Source organism: Neomonachus schauinslandi, chromosome 1, assembly GCF_002201575.2.
Source record: "Neomonachus schauinslandi chromosome 1, ASM220157v2, whole genome shotgun sequence".
Taxonomy (NCBI): Eukaryota; Metazoa; Chordata; class Mammalia; order Carnivora; family Phocidae; genus Neomonachus; species Neomonachus schauinslandi.
Window position 1 is genome coordinate 112,422,521 of NC_058403.1, and position 23,521 is coordinate 112,446,041.

Genomic DNA, 23,521 nt, shown 5'->3' on the forward strand with positions numbered 1-23,521 from the left:
TGAAAACGTGCATATTTTCATGATGTGGAAGGGTTAATCCTTTGAAGATATTTACATTTTATAGCAGTGTCCTTATATGAAGAAATTTGACATCAAATATGCCACATGCTTTGTGGCGCTTTCCTTTTCTCTGCTGGATCCTTCAAGATCAAGATCCTCCCAATTTAGTGTGTTGTTGGTTTTTATATTATGCATTTGTTCCTTTTTAATGCAATGCTGAAGGAACTCAATAAATGTGCTAAAATGAAAGAGCTTGCATAATTTAGAAAAGGCCTTTATGCCAGTTGTTTATAGAAGTCTTCTCAAAGTTGGGGCACTTTTAATGTTTGGGAGTGTTTACAAAGTTTCCTTGATCTCCTGACCATCTGCAGTGTCCTAATACTATACATAACCACCAACAAAGGTTAGCTTTGAAAATTAGCTCTATGTTACCTACGAAGTGCACATTTCATTCATATTTTCTTTTATGTGTATGCACTTAAGCCTCAGTTTCCTAAGATTTTTAAAAAAAGACCATAGGGATACCATGAGGATTAAACTAAATCTTCACACTATAAAGAGTACCTCACACATAGTATGTAGGCTACGTCTATGGCAATTAAATGGCCAAATTCAGTTAAACCAATATTGGATAACAGCCTATGTAATGTTTCAGACATTTGCTTCAGGACTGTCCCTGCTGATCAGAAGGACACTACCTAATTAGCTGATTTCAGCAATTCTGTCCCTCAGAATCTCTGTCATTTGGCATAGACTTCGATTACTGTTAGAATAAAGTACTATTGGGAGAGGTAATACTTTAAGTCCTTGGTGTAAATGAAGATTCTGAACACATGTCACGGTGATGCAAAGAAACAAGAAAAAGAGGAAACTGTGCTCAAGAGGAGAAAAAGAAATGGGGAAATTGGGGGATGAAGGGGGTAAAGGAAGACTCCAAATATGAACTTGTACACAATTCTTTCAGATTAAAAATAAACTTAGCATGCATACACACACACACACACACACACACACAGCCCATCCATAAATCAAATTTATAGCTAAATATAATAGGCAGTGGTACAATACACTGAAGGACAGGTGCTAAATCTAGAACGCCACACACAGAAAAGGAAAATAAATATAAGCAGGATGAGTTTTGATACCTAGTGGACTTGTAAACTCATATTAAATGTAGTCCAGTTGTTAGCCAGGATTCATATGTGACCTCTCTGTGCATAATAAAAAATAAAGTGGAGCTATTTAATTTCTGTGTTTGGCATAATAAGATTGTAATCATAATGTCAGGGAAACATTTTCATTTTCCTGGATGGCAGTGATTAATTTTCATTTCTCTAGCACTCTAAATGTATTGCTTCATTCAGTAATTTAATCATTCATTTATTTAATATTTATACAGTGTCAAGGAAGTACAAATAGCCAATAAACATATGAAAAGATACGCAGCTTTACTATTCATGAGGACAGAATAAATGTAGAGAACATGAAGTACATATTTTATCCATTGGGGGCTTAATAACACTGAGTGTTGTTAGGGGTGGGGAGGAATTAGCAATCTTATACATCGCTGATGGAGCTATAATTCAATGTAGATTTTTGGAGGGTAGTTAGGAATATCTATGAAAATGTAAATGTGTATATCCTTCAATCTAGAAATTTTTTCTTTCAGCTCTATTATGGAGAGATGTGGTAATAGAACAACAAAAAAGAGGAGAAAAGGAAAAAAAGGAAAGAAGAGAAAATTTGCCTGAATATCTAAATAACCATCAACAGAGGAATGTTTAAGTGGCTTAACAGGTAATCCATTGCACACAATACTACTAAGCAGTTGAGCAAAAAAGCATAACCTGTGTTTATATTCCCTGATATGGAAAGATTTTTTCAACCATGTAGAAGAGAAAAAAAGCAAGTTGAAGACTAATGTATACTCAGTGATGTCAATCATAAAAAATGCACAGAGTATATATTTTGTATGTATTCTTATGTGTGTGTAAAAAGTGATAACAATGCTCACTTCTGCTCCAGGGCTGCATTTAAGGTGTTAATCAAAAGGAGCCCTTAATCTATATTGATTAAACATTACACGAAGAACAAACTCTTGTTTTCTTTGTGTAATTCAAAATAAAATAAATTAAATTAAATAAGTATGCATTTTATAGATCATCCTCTAAACAAGTTAATATACTAGAGTCTATCCCAAATATGCAAACATTGAACTTGTCTGTTAGACATTAAGTGTGTATTTAATTTTGTGAAAGTTCTCCATTTGTCAAAAAATCTAATGTACTCTTACTAATTTCTTGGAAGTGCAAAAGGGATATACCTTTATGCTTTGGGATGGGGTATATCCAAATTACCCAAATTACAGCACCAGAGGTACCTTGGATGCAAGGTGTCTGCCTTGGTATGCATCATCAGTGGACACAAAGAATGTGTTGAACAAGCAAAGTCTCACATATGTCTTTCTATCCAGCCAATCACCCAACCAATTCCCCTCACTCCAGAGTTACCTAAGGGTCTACTGGTGCCAGGGCAATAAAGGAAAAGAACGGCTTGAAAGATGGGCTTCTTGAGTACATCATTGTAGATTATCTTCCAAATTCATCCCCATTTCCTCAAAAGGAAATATTGGAAAATAGAACAATATATGTCCTGAATTGTACATGTAACATCAAAATGTTCAGGTTTCAAAGACATTCCATGTCAACGAGTCCCCCTCCCCTTTTCTCAGTCTTTCTTATAAGAAAAAAAGATATATTTTCTCCTCTCAAAAGAAAATCCCTGACACTTACAGTTTCACTGCAAAATCAGAACCCCTGAAGTTCAAGTTGATTTTGAACATAGTACATTGCATTCCAATATATTGATTCTCTTCTGCAGTCTTATAACTAGAAAGAAAAAAAGTTACCTTGTTCATGAAAGAACAGAGTAGCTATTGATGTAAATTGTTGCAACATATTTGACCTTAATATTTGTTATACAATATGTATATGTTTTTTCATTATAGTTTCTTTCAAAATTGTTCTATTTTTCACATTTGTGGGTTTTTCCTTTGGAATTTAAATTTTTCCCAACACCTGAGTCTTGGCCTATATTGCTAGCCAAGCTAGCTGTTTTCTGGGCTTTTTATTTTGAAAATTAAACATAATTTTCATCTGGCCTGTCTTAGATTGTGATCGTTATAGACAAATTTTATCTTATTGTTTTCTCATTAGGGAATATTGTCAAAGAAATCAATAGCAGTTCTTTCTCCAAGTCATTGACCCACATTATTTTTCAGTGAATACATAGTGGACTTGGCCTTTCTATACAATCCTCCGTTGTCTCACAAGATTATTTGATTCCAAGAAAAACAACAGAATGTAAAATTCTAAGGGAAAACCTGGATTGGTTATGGCTATTTATCTTCAACTTTGGGTGTAAGAGCAATACCAGTGAATTAAATTGTCCAAAATAAAATGCCCCATTAACATTTGAGGAAAAAAAAACAACTAAAAATGTGGTAGAACATGTGCCTCTAGATTTTTATCTACTAATGATGTTTCTAAGATTTTAGTGTTTATAAAAACCGCACACGTGAGTTTTTCTTTCTCTTCAAACTGAAAGTGACTCTATATCGTTAAACAACAGGTGCTGCCCGTGTGAATGGTTAGTTATTGACCTTTATTTTTTCCTGTGGAATAATGGAAAGATTTTCCTTCACATGCTGCGGGCACTTTCCAAAACTTGTTGAGCTCTCTAGACTCCAAAATATAAAACAAAACAAAATTACGAATCTCAGCCATTAATGCATGTTGAGCACATAAACTGTCAGCATCTGTGATGACAGATAGATGGATATTATAGGGACTCTGTTCACCCTAACCCCCAAAGATAGTCATGTGGGGATCCCCCATGTAGCCAGACACCTTATAGTACAAGGAAGTAAGCACAGAATCACACGAGCACCAGTGACAGAGGCAGCTTCCACAGACTTGGGACCAGTAAACGCAGAGGAATAGTTTGAGGAAATTTTCTAGAGGTTGTAATTTTCTTTCTTCATTTCAGTTTTTATTAAATTCCAGTTAGTTAACATATAGTGTAATATTAGTTTCAGGTGTAGAACTTAGTGATTCATCACCTCCATATACCACCCAGTGCCCATCCCAAGTGCCCTCCTTAATTCCCCATCCCCCATTTAGCCCATCCCCCACCCACTTCCCCTCTAGCAACCCTTTGTTCTCTACGGTTAAAAGTTTGTTTTATGGTTTGTAGAGGATGTAATATCTGAACGGAATTTTTTAGTATCAGCAGGAATAAACCATCTGAAAGGAATGGAAAAAAAGGGATTTTGAGTAAAAGAAACGATTGTGTAAGTATGCTGAGACCTGAGACAGCGTGGCATTTCAGTAGAATCTCAAACATTTCAGCATGAATGATACAAAAGTCTCAAGGAAGAATAGGCTTGGGGTTAGAGCATTACCCAAACACCAAATGTTAAGGCCTGGTGGGCGAGAGAGTGCCTGAGGGCCATGCTGAAGAATCTGGCCTGAACATGATGGAGAGGTGGCCAAAGACTTTAATCATAGGTGAGATTTGGTCAGATATATCATTTAGAAAGCTATCTTGTCATCAGAGTAAATCAATTCTTTCAGTTGCTCAAGGGAAATGTTTATGGAGTCTTGCCTTACTCTAAGCTGTCACACCCAAGTCCAGTCCAGCAAATCTTATTGGTCTTAATCTTATGTCCAGAATCTGAGCACTTCTCACTATGACAACCACTTCCTCATGGTCTAAATCATAACCCCACCTAACGATCACGGCAGTTATACCCCAACTTGTCTCTCCCCTTCTCACTTGCTCTCTTCTGGTCTAATCTCTGCAGGAGGCAGAATGATATTTTTAAAACCCATCAGACCATGCCATCACTTGGTTAAAAACCTTCCAAAGATTCCATTTTTCATAGAGTATAAGCCAAAATCTTTACAATTGCCTAAAGGACCTCTATTCTTCTCATTGTCTCTCTGCGTCAATCTTATATCATGTCCCAGTGTTGTCCATTCACTCTGCTCTGGCCACACTGGCCTCCTTGCCTCACAGTCTTTGCATATGCCATTGTTTCTTTCCTGAACATTCATTCCCACATCTGCACTTGACTTTCACTGTCACTCTATTTAGAGTCTTCCCTCAGAAACATTACCGTCTTGGTAGGAACAGTTTTTACTACCCTGTTTAAAATCGCAAATCAATGTCTTAAAGTTTAAAAAATCAGGGAAAGGACTTCTTGTTTCAGCTCCAACATGTAAAGAGCTTGGAAGTCTTCCTTTCTTTTCTTATTCTGAGAAAAAGCTGAACATGTTGGGTAAAACTGGACCTATCATAGAACCAAGGTTGCAGGTGAAGGGAAGGAAAAATTCTTTTCTGCCCTTGAGGTCTTCTTCTAGCTGCACTAAAATTAAATTTACGTGAAACAGATTAACAGGAGAGAAAAAAACAAAGTTTGCTTACATGTGCACAGAGGTCCAATATTGAAATTGAGACCCAAAGACATGACCAAGGCAGGCAGATTTTACATGTTTTAGACAAAGAGACAATAAATCTCTAAGGAATTGATGGAACAAAAAAATTTTGACCTTGGAAGCTTCATTTAGTATAGAATTCTAAACAAAATTTGAGCTGGGGTAGTAAATTAGTAAAAAGTAACACAGGTTGTTTATATAGGCTCTGGGCTCTAAATTTGCAATATCTGGTGATAAGGATGTCTCTTTACTTCCCGCACAGGGAAGGTACCATTTACATGGGAGATTTATTTCCTGCTTTCAGGAGGACAGAGGAGAGTCTGAGTGTCCTTACATAAGCTGTCCCTCAAGTAACTTTTATTTAAAATAACCATTATACCAAAGTGGCCCATCTTGGAGCTGCCTGCCTTTGGCCCCTACACAGGGCAAACCACCACTTTGAATTTTCGAAAGAAATTCATCCAGAAAGACACAACAGCTGCATTCTGCTTACCTGAAGCAGAAGCTGTAGGAGCCACAAATAGATAGGGGTACTTACATTGTAATTTTGACAAATTGTTAGAAGCAAAGTATGAACTAGCATGAGAGGGAGAAACTCTTGGAAGCCACAGTCTTACAATTTAATTGTAATTTCTTGGACTTTACCTCCATGAACCCCACTAGGTTCTCACTGTGATCTAAGAAAGATCCTTTTGCGGCACTAGCAGGAGGAGGGGAAGTGTCATCATTGTGAAATATGCCCAGGTGCAGATGTCTCCTAGATGTTGGGATCCCTAATCCGCAGCTTCTTCAGTGGAGAGGTTAGGACTAACGACACTTTTTAGCAGTTAGCGGACATAGCATGACTTAATCAACCATGTGTGAAAGGTCTTAGGGAAAATCCCTCAGAAACAGATGAAGATTCATAAGCAAGTGATTTATTGAGGAAGTGCTCCTAGGAGAAATCAGTATGGGAGAGTGAGAAGCAGGCCAGGCAAGGGGAAGGATCTAAATGAGGGTACAGTTTTAGGCAAAGTACTGACTTGGGTCCCATGGGGGAGATTTGAAGCTTAAATGATACCTCAGCATTTGTCTCACCCAAAGTCAAGAAGGTCAGATGATCTTACTTCTTTATCAGTCAGTCTTGGCTATGGGCTACCTGGGGATACACACACTATCAGGTACTTTTGGATCTCTGTACAATAGACCAAAGTGCTTTCGATAGTCTTAGGAAAGTCTTCTGAAGAGAGGTGTAAATGACAACCATAAGGAACAGAGGCCAAGGAATGAGTGCACAGAACCCATAAGAAGAAACTAAGAGAGGGTAGGGACAATGCGCCCATATACTTGCCACATGGTGAGGTTTGAGATCACCCAAGATAGTAGAATAAGCAGTGGGTCAAGGACAAAACATTGAGCCGAAGAATGAAACTAAGAATGTAGAAAGAGACCTGGAAGGGCCAGAGGAGAAGAGATGACTCGAGTTTAACTTCTGGTTAACTCCAATAAATGAAGGACATGAGAGTGTTTATTATGTGTGGAATGATCTTTGGCTAGGACCGTTTCAGAGTGATGGTAGGAAACAATACCAGATTTGCAGTGAGCTTCAGAGAAAGTGAAAAGTAAGAAATTGGTGGCACCAATTGTTGACTAGTCTCTCTAAAGGGCTGCTCATGATCAGAAGAGAAATACACAGTCATAAGCGAGGTGTTGAGGGGAGAAAGAGGTGGAGGCTTCAAGATTGGGAGTGACTCCAGCATGTTTGCAAGCTGCATGAAGTTGCATAGTAAGGAATTTCCTAAATATTCAATAAAATGGATTGAAACAATATTTATATATCGTCACCGCTTCCTCACTCCTTACATGCTCTTCAGCTACCTCTGATCTGACTTCCAGCATCCTTCCTGTCTTTACCTGCTCCTTTCTTACTGTAACACCTAACAACCATCATGCTAAACCCTTTCTCAGTAAATGGGCTTCTAATCTATAAACTCTCAGCACCTTATTTAAATACGAATTTCATGTGTCATTTCCTATTTTGCATGGATTTTGTAGCTATCTCTTCTGGACTGAAAGCTGCCTTAAGGCAGAAAAACGTACTCTTCCATGGTTTTAACCTCTTTGGAGGTTCAAGAGATTGTTCAAAAAAGTCCTTTATTAAGCCTTTTATATATTTTTGTTGATTGAATTAAATTAATGCTAACCATTTGAGGGGGGAAAAGACGTGTTTAGTTTAGCTATTTCCCTAATAAAAAAGACGTGGACTCTTTAAAATGATACAAAATCTTCTACCTCTGATATTCACTTTTATTATTTGGGGGATGATATTATTCACTACACATTAATACAGTCACGTATTTGGGGATTCATTGTGTTTTGTTGGATTTTTATAGTCTTTGTATTAGTTTTCTATTGCTGCTGCATGAAATTACCACTAACTATGGTGGTTTAAATCAACACAAATTTCTTATCATATACTTCTATAGATCAGAAGCCAAAATCAGTCTCACTGGGCTAAAATTTAGGGTGTTGGCAGGGCTGCATTCCTTCTGGACACTCGGGAACAATCAATTCCTTACCATTTCCAGTTTCTAGAGGCTGTCCACATTCCTTGGATCCTTGTCCCACATCACATCACCCTTTCTACCTCTGTTTCCATCATTGCATGGCCTTGTCTCTGACTCCAACCTTCCTAGCTCTTTCTTATAACAACTCTTGTGGTTACATTGGGCCACCTGAATGATCCATTTTGAGATCCTTAACTTAATCACATCTGCAAAGTTCCTTTTGTCATACAAGATAACATGTTCACAGGTTCCAGGATTAGGACGTGGACATTTTTGAGGACCATTATTCATCCTGTCACAGTCTTCAGGTTTATTTTGTTTTCGTCTTTGTTAGATCGTGGGTCTTCCTACTAAGAATTATATGTAAAAATCATAAAATAATTTAATAAATTTACTAAAACCTGCATTGCCAAATAAGAATAATACCAACTTTATAAAGAAATAAAGTTGGGCAAATCAGCGTTAATTTATTATAATACAGATTACAAAAATGGAAGTGACAACTATTTGAGTGATATGTGAAATTTAAACATTCTTGATTCCTGGGATTATTTAACAAAGTGTACACGATTTTTGTTTGTCCTCACATACCTCACATTTGTTTTATGTACCTACCTATCTTTTCTTTTTGTACATTATTATTTCATAATTTTAAATATGCTTGTCCATACTCTGCAAGGATGAGGTTTAAGAAGTCTTAGGCTGTTAGACTGGAAAGGGAATAAGGGTTGCAATCTTCTCTCTATGACCTTTTGTAATTTATAAGTCCAAATGGACTGAACAACACTGAATAATTAATTCATGCTGTGCTTAAGCCCCTATGCTTGCATGTTTTACACCCTAATTATTATGAATTCCTTCCTTGTGCAAATCTTTGATTCCCCAACCTAAATCAGGTTAATACAGACTCATATGCTCTAATTATGGTGATATCTTTCTCTTAACCTTGGCAGAAGGAGCATTATAGTAGGTCAAAAAGTATCTTTGAGTTTCATTGAGAAATTAACCCATAAGGGAATTGTGTTCATGGTTGTAGTGTTAATTAGTTTCACCATGAACATATTTTGTGGCTTATTTAACATTCAGATGCTCTCTGCATTTAAATAAAAATATATGCCCTAATATGCTAAAGCCAGTCAAATGTGATTTTTATTTAATGATTTTTTTCCTTGTGAATCAAGTAATTAGCACATTGAACATTTTGACTAATTAAGAAACTGTAACTGTCACCACACCCCAGTGAGCCATGCTGGTGGTGTTTTCCCAGTTATAAAGGTAGAGAACCTGAGGAGTAACAAGAGGTTTTTCACTAGATACTGAAAAGAGAAGGAAGTCAAGAAACTCCTAGAATTGAAACCTGAGATAAATAACCTTTGAAAATATTCTGTCCCAAATCCATGGGCTACAATGAAAAGGAAAGAGCAGATGGTTTGAAGAAAGACAAACCAAGGCCACTAGTCTGGGAAATACATGCTCTGCACACATTGCACATTCCTGTGTCAATATGATTACCAAGATGGTTGTGTCCTCTAGAAAGTTAAATGTTAGGTATGTGATCATCACACCACCCACTAGCCTGATCTCACTTTAGAGGAAAATTAGACATGCCTTATAATTGTTATCATGAAAATACAAATTTTCTATATGTTTGGAGTAGGTATGTATAGACTCTTTTCCACATCCACAGAATGAAGAAAATGAATCTTCAGATAAGTATCAAAACCTTTACTGAAAGTTTTAAAACTCTCTTTTCAGAGCTTTGTATGAACGGCTCATAATTTAAAAGAATATCTTCTTGAAAGTTTAGAACAATTTCTATTCTTGAATCTGGTACACAAAAATGAGATTTGAATTAAAAAATGTACCACTGAGCTTCTAGTAAGGTCTCATGGAATTTGGGCATGAGGAATAGTACATCCTATATTGTTTTACTCTGTGTTTCTCCTTAAAAGGAAACACTGTTGAAATTATCAATTTTCAATAGATTTAGATGACTAGTTTTAAGTAATACTGTCACTTGCTCTGGATATAGGATTCAAATTACTCCATTTTATTTTTAATGATAACTAAAAAATCTTTCTTTTATTATTCCACTAAGATATCAATGAGATAGAAACTGCTGTAGTATTTGATTATAATGATTTTAATGAGTGACAATAGTTATTGAACAAAATTATGCATCATATTCTAAATTAAAGCTAGTAATGAACTTTTGGATCAAGTATTGGACTAAGATTTTATTTCCATAGTTCTGCCAATTCAAAGGTTTTCATCAACGTGTGCTAATTAAAAAATGCTTTTAAAAAAGCATTTCTTGGGCACCTGGGTGGCTCAGTTGGTTAAGCAACTGCCTTCAGCTCAGGTCATGATCCTGGAGTCCCGGGATCGAGTCCCACATCGGGCTCCCTGCTCAGCGGGGGGTCTGCTTCTCCCTCTGACCCTCTTCCCTCTCTTGCTATCTGTCTCTCATTCTCTCTCTCTCAAATAAGTAAATAAAATCTTTAAAAAAAATAAATAAAAAATAAAAAAGCATTTCTTGGACACTTAAATATAGACAGAAAATATTTTAGCGTATTTAAGCTACTATGATATCAGCACCTTTCAAGTGCAGAATCATATAAAATAAAAACAAAGCTAAACCAAATTTTAAAATATAAAACTATAAATAAAGAAGGAAATAATCACCTTGAATCATGACACTGATATTAATGACAATATTTTGACAGACTTCTTCAATATATTTTATACAAGGTGATCTGGATATTTATAAATACATTCATAAAAATAACTGCATATTTATGATATATGGTGTATATATATATATGTTATTTCCAGTTTCTAGGATATAGACAATGCTCTGTTGAATATCCTTGTGAACATAAGGGTTGATGCTTGTGTGATTAACTCTTGGGTGCATTTCTAGAATTAAGATTTCTGAGTCAAAGCAAATGCACAATTTACCTCGTGATACACATTAACACACTGCCTTCCACAGATTGTACAAATTAACAAATCCATCAGCAGGTATGAGAATGCCTATTACTCTCATTTAGGTATTAAGAAACATTTTGCTCTTTTTCTATATAAGAGAAAGTAAATGACATTTCAATGTTGTTTGAATTTTCATGTATTTTGCTACTAGTAAGCTTGGACTTCTTTCCATATGCTTTTATTTTTATTTTTCTTTATGTATATTGATTATATTTAAACCTTGACAATTGTTCTATTTGTTCTTAGAAAGGGCTTCATGTTTTATTGTTATACTTATGAACTTTTGCCTGTATTATTTAAAAATAATTTTCCTATTTTTCTGTTTGTCTACCACCTTTAAATATTAAATCTTTGTTTTTATTCAGATGTTTTGAATTTTATGTGGTCACACTTGACAGCTCTTTATATTTCCTGATTTGAGGAACATGATTAGAAATAGAATTTATATTCCAAAGGTATCAGAATACTCAACCATGCTTTCTTTTTCTACTTATGCAATTATCTCTTACTATGAAGATTTGATACAGCCATCATATATTTTGGTGAAAGGAGCTGAGTAAAGTGTTTTCTTTGCTTTCTTCCAAAAGTTCAGCCAATTGTTTCAGTAACATAAAAAATATTCCACGTTCACAGGGAAATAAATTGTTCTACATTTTGAAACCCTGAAAAAGACCATTCAGTGAAAATGGTTGATTAATTCTTGAACTCTCTGCCTTCAGGTAGCACAGATGTGATACCTAATCTTATCAGCAAGAAAATGTTAATGGTCAGTTGCTCATATTTAAAGATAGGACGCAGAGTTTGAGGTGAAATTCCCTCTTTCTCAAACTAAGAATTTTTTAAAAAGCCAGAGCCAATATCACATCCAATGCCAGATGCTCTCTGTGACAGCAACTTTTTCATGAGAATCCTTGATTCCATGTTTAGTTTCCCATAGTTTCCATTAATCGGTTAACCAGGAATGTCAAACCATACAGCTATTTCCTTCTTGTTTCTGTTAAAGTTCTTTGCAACATAGGACCTCAATGTTTTCTGTTTCTTTCTTCCTCTTGTCCCCCTCCTACTTGTGGACTCTTATTATCCTGAATTTGCGCATCAGTAGCCCAATGTGCCATCATATGTAAAGCAGGAAAACAAACAGTAAAATACTTGCAACCTTGGGTGTCCCCTTTCTTTGCTGGCTCTACTTCTTTTCCATTGACTGTTAAAAAACAGAGCATGTTCCTTGACCACACTGGCCAGCTGTTCTACTAAAGATCATATATATCCCAAATATTTCATTTTCTTTCAGAAGGCACCCAATATCAAATGAAGCCCTAAAAGAATGATATGCCTTAACAACTATGGACAAAAATGTCACAGAATTTAAACTAACCTGCCTCTAAAACATTGCTGAAGGATTGTTTGGTTGTCAATTTTCCATTTCAGCTGAGATTTGGAAAGATTTGAAGTGATTTTTCTTTTTTTACAAGCTAAATTAGTTAAGATTTAAAACAGATAATAACGAGAACATGACACACCTAGGAAGGAGGTACACTTTAAAGTTCTTGTGATGATTCGAAAACGGCTGATGCCAAACTATTTGGGAAATTATAGCAATAGAGATGTCTGAATAGTGGTAACAGCTGAACATGCTGTAATATAGCACTCTGCTAAAAACAAAGAGAAATTATTAATGAAAAGTTAATCTCATTATTCTTCCTTTATTTTGTATAAGAAATTGTTATTTGTCAACTAACATACAAAATGTGTTGTATTAGTCAACGGAGATAAAAAGGTGATTGGAACATGGACTCTGACCTCAAGACCCCCTCCCCTCTAATGCTTAAGATAATCAAGAGATAAAATACAAACCTCAGTGATAAACTTTGTTAGGAGATTGTTTAAAAAATCATGTTAATGAGAATCTATAGAAACAGGATCCACAAGGAGAAGGCAAACTGGACTTAACTAGCTTAGCTGGTTACAGTCAAACAATGTATAGGAAAGGGGAAAATGATATTATATAGCTTACCGAAACTCAGCATTATGCCTTCAAATTTCAACTACCTTAAATTATTTTCTAGATCTTTTTTATATGAATTTTTGATTATGCTTCTTTCTGCCAAACAATTTGCTTCTGTATTCTTACCAGTTAACCATCTGATCTAGATTTCATGACCATAATACAAAATTTCTGTTGCATCAAAAGTTAGAAAACTGTAACTGTAAGGACTCTTCATGATGATAGAGGTCAGAGGACTTTACATCTGATGATTACTTTAAACCATTATCAGGGTGTTTCATAAATCTAGTAGCGTATTCATTTGTGATTAATATTTCTAAAAGTCAACTCTCCCATATGTGGTTATTTTGATCTATCAGAGAAAAAGGAAAGACGATCTTGTGTTTTATGTGTAATAAGAGCCCTGGTAGTGAAAAATTCCATCTGAAAAATGGTAAAGTAGCATTCTCATGGCTCCTTGATTGCTTATTGCTTATGGATCATGTGGTATTGAAGTGAATGTCATTACATCGAAGAACTCTTGTAGCTAAGAACCAGCAAATACAAAACCAGTCTGTCAATCTTGCCATTGGTTAACACATAACTATAAGTTGAATATTGTAAAATCTGTGGCATTTCTTTGCTTCTGCCACTCAGTGCTAAGAGATTAAATATCCAAATAAAACAAAAATAGACTGACCAGCTTTCATAGTCTTCTATTTTTCCAAACTTGAATTTCCCATCCCTGAGCTCAAATCACAAGTGTAGCACTGAAAGAAATAAATAGAGAGAAATTAATTAAATGACTGTATTTCAATCACAAGATTTTTTTTTCTGACATTATGAACTAAAAGAGTGCAGATCAAGCAGTTTGTAACTGACAGCCATGCCGTGAAATTGCAATGCAGCCTTGATAATTATCCTCTTCATTATTTTTTAATATATATCAAGATAAATATAGCATTTCTTTTCACTTTTAATGGCATGCAGTATAATAGGAAGACGAGAAGAGGCGTGTTTGTCTTACAGTGTTATAGTTAAATGCAGTGACAAGGGAAAGGGTATGACATTAAGGATGCACAAGCACCAGTGCTGTAATCGACATCGATTATATAATCATTCTGTACAAACTACACAAATCTACAGAGTTAAAATAAAACAAGATGCATTTTCTTCACAAAGCTGCAACTGCTGACAACAACTATCATTAAGAACAAAAATACAATGGAATTAGGGGTGCACAAAATGGCTTGCTTCTTGTCGCAGTTATATCAATTGTCAAATAGTTGGGGTTCAGGCAAGTGCAAAATGTAATTAATATATTATTGTTTGAAAATAGACTTAGCAATTAAGAGTCATTGGAATTTTGTATTAGTCCAGCTCCTTAATGTATTAGCTTCATTAGATTTCCAATTCCCCTAAGTTGATTTAAGTTAAATTTAACATATGGTATGGATTTCCTCTTACTATTAATGGCAAGTACCATTCCAGGATGAATTTCTCACTGCCTTTTGTTTCTCTTAAAGAGTAAATACTGAAAATTTGGAGACAAGATTACCAAAGGCCTATCTGAAATCTCAACATAGCTCCTGCTTGAATTCTCCTCACTTGTCTTTTACCTCAAGGCAACTTGTGGGAGCTAAAATAGCCACAGAATGTGTGATTGACACCATTTCTTTTGAACTTGAATCAGATTTAATGATTCAGAGGCTGACTGGATTGAATATAAATGTTGAGTTATAACTCATTTCCCAATGACAAGATAGCAGTTTTTCATCTATATCACAAGTTTGTGTTTGGTAATTTTCTAGTTGCCTGGGACATAATAAATGAAAAGGACAAATGTCTTTTCTGCACATGACTCAGTTGTTTGGGAAAAGGCAGAAATTCAAGGAAGCCTTCTGTACTGTTCCTCTGACAGGAGATTTTGAGCCCTGTGGGTGAGAAAAGCAGGTGGAGAACTGCCTCCTCATCTGCTTTGTATGTACACATTTGGAAGCAAAGCCTCTTTTCTAACTTTACTTAATCATTACAGGGTAAGGGGGTCCACTGTGTAAGACCAGATGAATAGAGAACTTCAAAGATTAACAGCAATGTCCCCTTCTGAGAAAGCAGTGAGGTGCACTCTGAGAAAACAGCCCAAATTTGGAGGGCTGATGTCAACAGAGAGCCCATAGGTAACACTTTTCTGGTGGGGCTTTCGACATTTTCAGGTCCACCACTGGGGGAGGGGAGCCACGTGCTACCAGTCACATGGGTGAGAAATTCAGGGAGCATTCAACAAATCCTGAAGGAGATTTTTCCAGATAGGCTGAGTAGAATGTATCAGGGAATAAAGTACAATGCCTTGTCCCTGGAGCAGAAGCTAGACCAAAAAGAAAACTGTAGGAGATAAACGATTGGTGGTACCGCAATCTGGATTTTGTCAAATCCAGAGCAGGAACTGCAGATGCGAAGTCTCACTGTTGGGCTGAATTTCCTCCCCCATTCCACTGCAGATCACTGACCTGGTGATGGACACTCAAGTTTGCCAACCTTGGCAGTTAAGATAGGAGAGCTATCTAACAACATTTATTTTTTCATTAAAGAGTTACAAGGGAAATCCATTCAAGTGGAGTTTTCTTAAATATCCAGCATGGGTAGAATGTTCTTTATTCAAGGACATACAAAAAGAAACAAATGTATGCATGGAAATGATTATGTAACATAAAATTAGAATAGACTATCATTTCAGAAGCCAAAATGGGAATGTTTATTAAGAAAATATTATGGGAAGCAGAAATAGTTTTAGAAAGGTATGTTGCTTTCTTAATCAAAATATGCCTTTTGAGTGGGGAGGACAAGAGATGAAAGGAGTTTTTAATATAGCCAAGTGATATGAAAAGACTTCTGGCTGTGGTAAAGAAAGAATGAAAGGTGAGTAATACTGTATTATCACAATATGAAATCTGTATTCAAAGCTAGAAAAAGCAGAACTGGTATTTCACAAAACTAAATCTTGATTTGGTAGGTAAATTTAAGAACTCTACTAGAACACAAAGGAAGAAGGAGAAAAGACACATTGAGAGGAATACAATGGTTTAAAATAGAGTTTGAATATCAAGATACAGATAATTGGAATTCTTGATAAATAAATACATCTGGACTAATAAAACAGAAACAGAAATTCAGTTCTAAATTAAAGAAATTTTTCATGAAATTAAAACAAACAACTCTGGATGTATAGATTAATAGTCTTACTGACTACCAGAGAGAGTTAATGAAAGAAGTCTAGAAACATGCTGATCAAACTGTTAGATTTTATCAATAAATAAACTTGCATAACAAACAAGGTAAAATACAAAGGAATAAAAAAGCATCTTGTCTTTAAAATGACCTACTGTTCCACCTTGATTATTTCTCCCTACCCTTCTTCCTTCTCTGGCTTTGCCTCTTCCTAGTCCCTGTTTTCCTCAACTACCCTGCAGTTTGTGGACAATCAAGAATGACCCCACACCACAGTCCCTCTGTCCAGAGCAGTCTTCTCCCAAATACCGTATGATAAATTTCTCACTGCCTTCAAGAATTGGCTCAAATATTACCATACCCAAGGGGCCTACCCTGACACCATATTTCATACTGCAACTCTGTCCTGTCCCTGACCTCCAACCAACTCCATACCCTGTTCTTCTTACTCTTTCCCCCTTTTTTTAAACCATGGCACTTACCACCTTTAATGTAATATATAACGTATGTATTGGTTGTGTCTTTTGTTTACTGTTCATCAAAACTAGAATGTAGACTCTACAAGGGCTCAGATCATGACTGTTTTCTTCACTGATATCAGTACTTAGAACGTTGCCTGCCACATAGTAGGTACTCAAAAGTATTTGTGTGTGACACAAACGAATGGATAACATAATACATAACATAACCAACATAACATAACATACAATAATTATATTGTATAAAAGGACTAAATAGGAGAGAATTTTCCCTGAGGCAGCACATCTGTCCTGCTCTCCCCCTTCTGTCCCTTGGAGCCTCCAAGGGCAGATCCTCACACCTGATTGCTACTTCTCCTTTGGGAAATGTGGGTGCAACCCAGGGGTCCCCCCACCCACTCACCTTCTCCCACCCGGGATCTTAGCCCCTGCTCTTTGGCTTAACTTATTCCTGCAGAAAAACAAACCTTTGATCATCTCTACCTGAGCAGCCATGTTCCTTGTGCTCTCATCTGTCACACCTCCACCCTGCCCTCCAGCTTGTATTTAAATCCCTGGGCTGCCACTTCAAGTGACCTCACTCCCATGTTCTCCTTGGTGTTACATTAGGCATTTTGCAAGGAAAAGCCACTTGGGGAAAGATAGGCAAAGAAAAATAAATAAATAAATTTTTACTGGCCTCAGGTGACCTGAAGGTTTCTTCAAGAAAAAAAATAAATAAAGGTGATCAGGAAGTCCTTTTCTATGATAAAGAATGAGAACAAGACATGCAGAGGGCTGGAGGAAGGCATTGGGAATTGTGCGTGCAGGGGCTTGGAGGCACCGGGGCTTGCTCTGCTTGAGGAGCAGAGAGGAGGCGGCTGTGACTGGGATGCAGTGAAGGCAGAAAAAGATTTTTCCATGATGAGGTGAGGGAAGCCTGGGTAGGGCCTGGATGAATAAGAGCATCAGACCAAGAGAGATCCCTTGGGCAGAGTCTGGAAAAAAAAAGATCCAAAGACAGATATTGGGGTATTCCAGATCTTAGAGTGAGAGGGGGACAAACAGGCGAAAATCACTGATAAGGACCACCTGGTTACGGAGGAAGAAATCCAAGACTGTTTGGGAACAAATAGCAATGGAGGAGATGATTCAGGAGGGAGTGACCAACTATGCTAAAGACTGCTGGGACAAGAACAGTAGAACAGGAAAGGTTTCCTTGCATAGGACGGCATAGTAATAATGATAGCATGAATGTATAGAATGATTTCCACGATTCCAGTGCAATTCTAATGCTTTTACGTATCTTAATTCCATTCATCTAAACCTCACAACAAGCCTAGGAAACAGATATACTCTTATTATCCCTATTTTAAAGATGCAAAAACTGAGGCAAAGAGAAGTAGCTTATTCAAGGTGACACAGTTAGTTAGTGGAAGGGCCAGTGTTCAAACCCAGGCAGTTGCCTTCACATTTTATGTTCTTACTCTTTTACTGTGAACATACCTGCTGGCTTTTTAAAACTCCAATGCTTAGCAAAAGTCTTCAAAGAGCTACGCTAAAATGTAAGTAATTATTATCTGGCATACTTCAATTTTAAGTGTTTCTTATTCATATCTGGTTTATTTGAATTACCTATTTTTGTATGGAAAATTCATGACTTTTTTTTTAAAAAGAAAGCGTGCTAATTAATTTTAAGAAGGCTGACATAAAATTTGACATGATAAAGGTAGCATACCCAGCTGCATTACTTATCTACTGTTAAATAAAAAATTACCTCTAACTTGGAGGCTTCAAGGGACAACTCTTTATTATCTCACGGTTTCTGCAGGTCAGGCTATCATAAGCAGCTTATCTGGGCGGCTCTGGCTCAGAATTTGTCATGAAGTCGCAGTCAGGAGGGCATCTGGGGTCGCGCTCATCTGATGGTCTGACTGAGAGCCACCATATCCATTTCCAGACAGCTCACTCACATGGCTATTGGCAGGTGGTCTCAGTGCCTCACCACACGGGCTCCACAGAGGGCTGCTTGAGTATCCTCCTACTATGGCCACTGGCTTCTTCCAAAGGAAATGATCCAAAAAATTAGAGCAAGGGGGAGATTGCAATACCTTTTATGACCTGGTGTCAGAAGTTATAAATGGTTACCTCCCCCTACATTTTATTCATTGGAAGAGAGTAGTTCAGTCTAGCCTACTGAGAAATTAGACCCCATCCTAAAAGGGAAGAGTGTCAAAGAATTGGTGGTCATTTACAAGCCACCATAATACCAAAACAAGAACAAGAATAAGAACAAGAAGTTGGGGAGAAGGAGGAAGAGGAGGCAAAGGAAAAGAAGAAAGGAACAAAGAGGGAAGGGAAGAAAGGAAGGAAGGCAAAAGAAAAAGAAACAGAACCTGTGATTTTTCTGTTTAGAATTTGAGACTACTATATTTCATTCATTCACCATTGTATAATTTTATAAGTTCAAATCTTCAAAATGAATTCATTGAGAAAAGTATATGTGTGTTTTAACCATTTTTATTACTAACACTTTAAGTGACTATTTCAACTTTAATAAAATGATTAAAGTGGCTACTTTAGACCAATATTCTCTTCCTGTGAAAAGTCTTTCACATGCATCACTGGATAACACAGAGATCTGAGTGCAATCTATTTCACTGTATGCTAAATACCTATGGCTACTGGGTAACCCTTTGCATTTCTCTGAGCCACAATTTTCTTTTCCTGTAATGTCTTTGGACTAAATAGATTTTGAGTTTCTATTCAGTTCTGAGATTTTTGATTCTGTAGTAAATTTCAAGCCAGATTAGCCAGCTTTCAGTAGTGATGAATGCAATTTTATTTTATTTATTTTTAAAGATTTTATTTATTTATTTGACAGAGAGGCAGGGAGAGAGGGAACACAAGCAGGGGGAGAAGCAGGCTTCCCGCGGAGCAGGGAGCCCGTTGCGGGGCTCGATCCCAGGACCCTGGGATCATGACCTGAGCCGAAGGCAGACACTTAACGACTGAGCCAGCCAGGTGCCACCGAATGCAATTTTAACACTACTCTTATGCAAGCGAAAATGACATTTTATTTCAACTATAATGCAAATAAATAGAATCTCAAGAATTCTGCTGTGTACTATATAATGCCTTAATGATATGATCATAATGTGTGACCGCATGTACAGGCTTCAAGCCCTAAAAGGGGACAATAAGAGACAATACTGTCTCAAGAAGACACAATTTTATTTGCTGGTAACCCAGGAAATGCTTTCATAGAACCTGCACAAAAGTTTTACAGAAAAGCCATATATTGTGGCAGAATAATGGATGCTTGTAATAGGTTATTTTAAATTTGCAGTCTGATTGAGTCTTCATTTTAAAACGTTTTTCTTTACCCTGCGTAAACGCTTTTCTTTGGTGGTTGAAATTAATTTGATTGACTTGATTAATTTGATTTACCGCTGGTTTACTTGATCTATACAAATGCCTCCACTATTTCAATTTGTCGCTGACATACGTAAACTGTTAAAGCATCAGGTTCTGTCACTTCGTATTATTTTGCTATCTTATAGGAATGGCCTCTTTCCCTTTTCCTCTGACACAATCTGTCGCTAGAGGTCATTTCAATCTGCTCCGTTTCTGAACAAAGTCTCTAAGATTGGTTTTGAGATTTTGAATTTCTATGTCTGCTCCCCACATGAGTGACATCAAGCGTTTTCCCATGTATGCTATGTCATATCTTATAGACAAAGAAGAAAGAAGAGAAAGGAGGGGAGAGAGAGAGAGAGAGAATGAGAGAGGAAGACCTTCCCTTGAGCACTGTCGTTCTGAATTGAAATTGTGCCAATTTATTAACACAGTCAGAAACAAGCTTCTTAATTAAGCTACCAATAATGTCACTAATAATCTTCGCTTCAAAGTAAGCATCCCTTTCTCTCTTTCTCCACAAGTTTTGCATTTTGTTTAGTGAGGCATTGCAGCTGTGCTGCTTCTACAAGCTTACAAGGCCAAAGGTTCACCAAATAGACTTTACAGTTTTGTGCTACAGAATCAACTATTAGCAACTATTTTATAGAAAATGTCATCCCTACAGTGACTCCTTTTTTCTGTAGTTATAAGGTTTCAGTTAAGTATAAGCCAATGTTCCTGACATTTGCAATCATTATTCTTCCCCTGATCTTGTTTGGAGTGACACATTGCTTTGGTTTGTCATCATCTTTTCTTAGTGGAATCATACTTCCCATCCCCTTTTTACGCTGACACTGATTCGAGGCAGGCTGAAGTGGTGGGTGGGTTTTCACTTAAAGCATTAATCTAATTTCATTTCTGGCCCTGTCTCCTCACGCCTGGCCGCGCGCAGGACATCTCTCCAAGCTCTTCCCTAGAGAGGCCGTTAGAAACATAGAATGGGAAAGAAATTTAAAGTCTGTTCATTAAATGATAGACCAAAGTTCTGCCATTCTGTCTTCAATGCCTACTTTGGTGCAATCTAATATATACATATTTTTATCACCAGGCTCTAAACCTGACTTGCCATCTCTTACTCTAATCTTGTGCTAGAAATTCAGTACAAGACATGAAATGTGTGTCTTTTCGCACCAACCCCAGCTGGGATGTTGGCTCTGCCAGTCCTTATTGAACAACAGTTTTATCCTTACTCAGAACACAACTCTGGACTCAATATCTGATTAGTTTCTCTTTATATTTTCAGGTGTTAACTTTGAGTCGGGACAGCTTGCACGATTCTGAGATCATTACTATAGCTCCATTAACAAATGGAGTGTTTGGGGCATGTTGTAGTTTCTTTCAGGCCAAGAGAGATACAAATTTTGAGCCATGGATCTGGAGAAGCAGAAAAGCTGAGGTATCCATCCATGCTTGGAGTGTGACCAAGGACAGGAGTGATGCTGTTCGAGCAAACAGGCGACCCAGAATGTGTCCGTGGTTTCTCAGTGAGCCTGAACACTGATGCAACTGCCACTGTCTTCATACTGGCAAAGGGGGACACAGGGATTATGCAAAAAGCCTTTTTTTCTTCATATGTTTTTTAGTTTCCCTGAAGATGTCCCTTGGGAAACTTGGATGTAAAAAGGCAGCCCATATTCAAATGGAGGACACAGAAGTTTGGTGTTGCTTATTGGCCACAGTGTGAGTGATGGATAATTTATTTATTCTGCTTTTCGTTGTGTCCTGTGAAATGATTCAAACTCAGTATCTGAATCGATAATTGCCTGGGTGTTAATGATGTTGCACAGGAAAGGTTATGCTGCTACCCAAGCTAAAGAGCTATTTTAAGTTTGGGCCCCAATTAAGAAAGGCTCTTCTTGTTAATGTGGCTGATAACCTCCCTCACATTGTCAAAGTGCATTAATATTCACTGAATATATTTTGTGTGTGTTCATACAGTAAATGTGTATATACAGAGAGAGAGAAAGAGAGAATATAAGAATGGTATATTATAGTTCATTCTTCTTGCAGAAAGGACTTGTTTTTTCTTGACCAATTGTTTTGTCCTCATGAGGTTTGAGTAAAGATAACCATTCAAGTATATTAGACATGCATACCTAGACCTGCTGAGTCACCAGAAGTCATCAAACTTTTCAAGTTATCTTCTCTTGTCTCAAAGTTTCTACACCATTTCTCCTGTCATGCAACAAATACGTCTCATATGCTTGAGAAAATAGAAGCAGTGAAAGATGAACTTGCTCGTCTTCCTACTAAAGGAATTCCAGCTGACATATTAGCATCTGAGCCTTCCCTTGAACTTCCCTCCTATCACTCTGGATGGGCAGTATTTGTCTGCTCAGATCAAAATCCAAGTTCTCCACGTAGCTTCTAGACCATTGCTCTTGCCCACTCAGGGACTTTGTTCTGACTATTCCCACTTCTCTCTGCATCATTGTTGTCTCCCTTCACAGATCATTCTGTCAGTATACTAGATGTTCTAGTATTTCCTTTAAAACAAAAAACAAAAACCTTGTCTGACCTCATATCACCCTGCAGTTACTATCTGATTTCTCTGTCCATTTTATAGCAAAATGTATTGAAAAAATTGTCCATAGCTGATGTCTCCACCTCTTCGCTTTAACGTCTCCCCTCTGTCCATTCTGATAAGACCTTCTAACAGCTTCCCGTTGCCAATTTCAATAGTTCCTTTTCTCTTATCTTTCTGGAATTCTCGGGACTATACAACACAATTGATACTGCTCCCCTTTTTTCTCTTGGCTTTTGGAACGCTAGCTTAAGGCCTTTTCACTAGCTGTTTCCTGTTTCTGTAATGATTTCATCCAGATTTTCTCACCCTTGGTTCCTTGTCATTTAGATCTCAGCTTGAATGTCACTTTTCAGAGGTCTTTCTTAGTTACCCATTCCACGCTGCAATCATGTCATATTTTAACACTCATCATCATCAATAATTTTCTTGTTTACTCAGTTATTGGATTGCTACCTTTCTTCCCTCATTAGGATGTATGGTCCATGAAATCAAGGAACTCACCTTTCTTATTCAATACTTTCTTCTCAAATCCCAGAATAGTGCCTGGCATAGACTGAGTGCTCAATCAATATTTGTTGAATTAGTGAAGGGTATAAGTCAAAATCCTTGCACCTGGGAAAGCCAAAGCTAAGTAAATGGAAATGTTGACTTTTATATGGATATATCATACAGTAAACTTACACTTTGTTTTAAATGTGCAAACTCTGAAAATCCACCACATCCAGATAATAAAAACAATTATGCCCAAAGACTTCCATTTAGAGTTAGAAAATAGTAGATAAGAATTTTTATTGGATAATGAAGAAATGTGGTCCTTTTTCTAAAGGTCATCT